This window comes from Salmo salar, unplaced genomic scaffold (genome assembly GCF_905237065.1).
Source record: "Salmo salar unplaced genomic scaffold, Ssal_v3.1, whole genome shotgun sequence".
NCBI lineage: Eukaryota > Metazoa > Chordata > Actinopteri > Salmoniformes > Salmonidae > Salmo > Salmo salar.
Window position 1 is genome coordinate 42,423 of NW_025548276.1, and position 5,078 is coordinate 47,500.

Sequence of the window (5,078 nt, forward strand, 5' to 3'; positions counted from 1 at the left end):
GAGCTCACATCCTGGTCTGGGGTCTCTAATCAGAGGGGAGGGAGGGAGGGCATCTCCTTATTACTGTACCTCACCTCAGTCTCCTTCAAGTCTCTGGAGCTCACATCCTGGTCTGGGGTCTCTAATCAGAGGGAGGGAGGGAGGGCATCTCCTTATTACTGTACCTCACCTCAGTCTCCTTCAAGTCTCTGGAGCTCACATCCTGGTCTGGGGTCTCTAATCAGAGAGAGGGAGGGAGGGCTACTCCTTATTACTGTACCTCACCTCAGTCTCCTTCAAGTCTCTGGAGCTCACATCCTGGTCTGGGGTCTCTAATCAGAGGGAGGGAGGGAGGGCATCTCCTTATTACTGTACCTCACCTCAGTCTCCTTCAAGTCTCTGGAGCTCACATCCTGGTCTGGGGTCTCTAATCAGAGGGAGGGAGGGAGGGCATCTCCTTATTACTGTACCTCACCTCAGTCTCCTTCAAGTCTCTGGAGCTCACATCCTGGTCTGGGGTCTCTAATCAGAGGGAGGGAGGGAGGGCATCTCCTTATTACTGTACCTCACCTCAGTCTCCTTCAAGTCTCTGGAGCTCACATCCTGGTCTGGGGTCTCTAATCAGAGGGAGGGAGGGAGGGCTACTCCTTATTACTGTACCTCACCTCAGTCTCCTTCAAGTCTCTGGAGCTCACATCCTGGTCTGGGGTCTCTAATCAGAGGGAGGGAGGGAGGGAGGGCTACTCCTTATTACTGTACCTCACCTCAGTCTCCTTCAAGTCTCTGGAGCTCACATCCTGGTCTGGGGTCTCTAATCAGAGGGAGGGAGGGAGGGCTACTCCTTATTACTGTACCTCACCTCAGTCTCCTTCAAGTCTCTGGAGCTCACATCCTGGTCTGGGGTCTCTAATCAGAGGGAGGGAAGGCTACTCCTTATTACTGTACCTCACCTCAGTCTCCTTCAAGTCTCTGGAGCTCACATCCTGGTCTGGGGTCTCTAATCAGAGGGAGGGAGGGAGGGCTACTCCTTATTACTGTACCTCACCTCAGTCTCCTTCAAGTCTCTGGAGCTCACATCCTGGTCTGGGGTCTCTAATCAGAGGGAGGGAGGGAGGGCTACTCCTTATTACTGTACCTCACCTCAGTCTCCTTCAAGTCTCTGGAGCTCACATCCTGGTCTGGGGTCTCTAATCAGAGGGAGGGAGGGCTACTCCTTATTACTGTACCTCACCTCAGTCTCCTTCAAGTCTCTGGAGCTCACATCCTGGTCTGGGGTCTCTAATCAGAGGGAGGGAGGGTGGGCATCTCCTTATTACTGTACCTCACCTCAGTCTCCTTCAAGTCTCTGGAGCTCACATCCTGGTCTGGGGTCTCTAATCAGAGGGAGGGAGGGAGGGCTACTCCTTATTACTGTACCTCACCTCAGTCTCCTTCAAGTCTCTGGAGCTCACATCCTGGTCTGGGGTCTCTAATCAGAGGGAGGGAGGGAGGGCTACTCCTTATTACTGTACCTCACCTCAGTCTCCTTCAAGTCTCTGGAGCTCACATCCTGGTCTGGGGTCTCTAATCAGAGGGAGGGAGGGAGGGCTACTCCTTATTACTGTACCTCACCTCAGTCTCCTTCAAGTCTCTGGAGCTCACATCCTGGTCTGGGGTCTCTAATCAGAGGGAGGGAGGGCATCTCCTTATTACTGTACCTCACCTCAGTCTCCTTCAAGTCTCTGGAGCTCACATCCTGGTCTGGGGTCTCTAATCAGAGGGAGGGAGGGAGGGCTACTCCTTATTACTGTACCTCACCTCAGTCTCCTTCAAGTCTCTGGAGCTCACATCCTGGTCTGGGGTCTCTAATCAGAGGGAGGGAGGGCATCTCCTTATTACTGTACCTCACCTCAGTCTCCTTCAAGTCTCTGGAGCTCACATCCTGGTCTGGGGTCTCTAATCAGAGGGAGGGAGGGAGGGCTACTCCTTATTACTGTACCTCACCTCAGTCTCCTTCAAGTCTCTGGAGCTCACATCCTGGTCTGGGGTCTCTAATCAGAGGGAGGGAGGGCTACTCCTTATTACTGTACCTCACCTCAGTCTCCTTCAAGTCTCTGGAGCTCACATCCTGGTCTGGGGTCTCTAATCAGAGGGAGGGAGGGCTACTCCTTATTACTGTACCTCACCTCAGTCTCCTTCAAGTCTCTGGAGCTCACATCCTGGTCTGGGGTCTCTAATCAGAGGGAGGGAGGGAGGGCTACTCCTTATTACTGTACCTCACCTCAGTCTCCTTCAAGTCTCTGGAGCTCACATCCTGGTCTGGGGTCTCTAATCAGAGGGAGGGAGGGAGGGCTACTCCTTATTACTGTACCTCACCTCAGTCTCCTTCAAGTCTCTGGAGCTCACATCCTGGTCTGGGGTCTCTAATCAGAGGGAGGGAGGGTGTTGTGTGTGAAATCCCAGCCATGGTGGGATAAGGTAGAGTTCATATCTCTTTCTCTCCCTCTCCTCCTTTCTCAATCTCTCTCTCAGAAAAGGTTCTCTTCAAAGATGACCATCAAGTCGCTCTGGAAGTTGATGTCAATGGTGTCCGCCATCTGTAGAGAGAGGGGGATGAGAGACAGAGCGAGAGAGAGAGAGGAATTAGATGCAGTGTTAATCTTTCCCATCTCTTCTCAGCTAAACTACCTCTCCTCTGTATTATTGTAATATAACTGAATATACATAATATAACAAGAATATACATATATTAATATGTATCTTTATGATGATTCTCTCCTCATCTCTCCTGCTATACCAGTATATCATGTTAGTATTATAGTAGTATTACTGCTATACTAGTATAACATGTTAGTATTATAGTAGTATTACCACCTCTCTCCTACTATACTAGTATAACATGTTAGTATTATAGTAGTATTACTGCTATAAAGTATTACCGCCTCTCTCCTGCTATACTAGTATAACATGTTAGTATTATAGTAGTATTACCGCCTCTCTCCTACTATACTAGTATAACATGTTAGTATTATAGTAGTATTACTGCTATAAAGTATTACCGCCTCTCTCCTGCTATACTAGTATAACATGTTAGTATTATAGTAGTATTACTGCTATAAAGTATTACCAACTCTCTCCTGCTAAACTAGTATTTTATGATAGTATTATAGTAGTATTACTGCTATAAAGTATTACCACCTCTCTCCTACTATACTAGTATAACATGTTAGTATTATAGTAGTATTACTGCTATAAAGTATTACCGCCTCTCTCCTGCTATACTAGTATAACATGTTAGTATTATAGTAGTATTACCGCCTCTCTCCTACTATACTAGTATAACATGTTAGTATTATAGTAGTATTACTGCTATAAAGTATTACCGCCTCTCTCCTACTATACTAGTATAACATGTTAGTATTATAGTAGTATTACTGCTATAAAGTATTACCGCCTCTCTCCTGCTATACTAGTATAACATGTTAGTATTATAGTAGTATTACCGCCTCTCTCCTACTATACTAGTATAACATGTTAGTATTATAGTAGTATTACTGCTATAAAGTATTACCGCCTCTCTCCTGCTATACTAGTATAACATGTTAGTATTATAGTAGTATTACTGCTATAAAGTATTACCGCCTCTCTCCTACTATACTAGTATAACATGTTAGTATTATAGTAGTATTACTGCTATAAAGTATTACCGCCTCTCTCCTGCTATACTAGTATAACATGTTAGTATTATAGTAGTATTACTGCTATAAAGTATTACCGCCTCTCTCCTGCTATACTAGTATAACATGTTAGTATTATAGTAGTATTACTGCTATAAAGTATTACCACCTCTCTCCTCCTCCTTTCCTGCTCGCGGCGTCTCGCCAGCTCCCTCTGCTGGTCCACAGAGTCCTCGTCGTCAAGGCTACTGGAGAAGAGAAAGTGGAGTGTCAGAGGGGGATGAGCTTAGATGGGGTGCTAGAATGAGCTTCTCCCTTTATCCATCCTTCCCTTTTTTCTCACCATAGTTTCTACCTCGGCTGAGAGGTCTTCTCCCTCTCCTCCTCCTCCTCCCTTTCCCTCCCTCCATCCTTCCCTCTTACCGTAGTTTCTCCTGCTCTCTCCTGGCCTGTGCTTTTAGCTGTTTCTCTCTCTCCTTCTCTCGGGCGACGCGACGGACCTGTTCGAAGCTGTCGCTAGAGGAGCGGACAGCGGAGGCGGGGGTGGACTGAGAACGCTGGGCCAAGAACCCATGTTCTTTAACTTCACATCCTGGGAGGGGAGGGAGAAAGTGTAGTGGGAGGGGGAAGAGTGCCACACAGACATTTCGTTAACACCCACTTTTTAAAGACATTTCACCTCCATTTTAATAACACTGCCTTACAGGAGAAGTTATTCTTTTTTTTTTACAACTAAATCTATTTTATTTATGTAAGTTGAATTTCATAGTAAGGGTCCAGACACTTTTTTTTTTGTGATTTCACATGCTTTTGAGAAACTTACCCCAACCAGCAAATCATGTTTTTGGGAAACCCGAGCAAATCACATCCTCATTTTGTAGTTTTGTTTCATTAAAGCCTATTTATTTTTGGTACAAGCCGTGTTTCGTTAAAGCCTGTGTAAAGTTAATTTGTTTCAATGTACCGGTAGGCACCTGCGGCTTATAGACATGTGTGACTTATTTATGTTCAAAATAATACTTTTTTTTTAAAATTCAGTGGGTGCGGCTTATATTCAGGTGCGCTTAATAGTCCGGGAAATTACGCCAGTTGTTCTGTATAGACGCATAAACACTCCCGTCTACAGACTTCCTTTGGACGACCGATATCTAATGAGGCTTTGGCTAGTTGTTCTGGACGACCGATATCTAATGAGGCTTTGGCTAGTTGTTCTGGACGACCGATATCTAATGAGGCTTTGGCTAGTTGTCCTGGACGACCGATATCTAATGAGGCTTTGGCTAGTTGTTCTGGACGACCGATATCTAATGAGGCTTTGGCTAGTTGTTCTGGACGACCGATATCTAATGAGGCTTTGGCTAGTTGTTCTGGACGCACCGATATCTAATGAGGCTTTGGCTAGTTGTTCTGGACGACCGATATCTAATGAGGCTTTGGCTAGTT

The 5,078-nt window shown here is 46.0% G+C and overlaps 1 long non-coding RNA gene across 1 annotated transcript in view; it reads right to left on the reverse strand.

Annotated features, from left to right (window-relative positions):
• Positions 1–2,271: 2,271 nt before the first annotated feature.
• Positions 2,272–5,078, reverse strand: part of LOC123732828 (uncharacterized) — a 4,975-nt gene continuing 2,168 nt past the window's right edge. The window contains exons 2-4 of the long non-coding RNA XR_006763429.1: positions 4,059–4,227; positions 3,805–3,883; positions 2,272–2,555 (exon numbers count right to left, since the gene is read on the reverse strand). This is a non-coding gene — a long non-coding RNA (uncharacterized lncRNA). The remainder of the gene's footprint in view (positions 2,556–3,804; positions 3,884–4,058; positions 4,228–5,078) is intronic.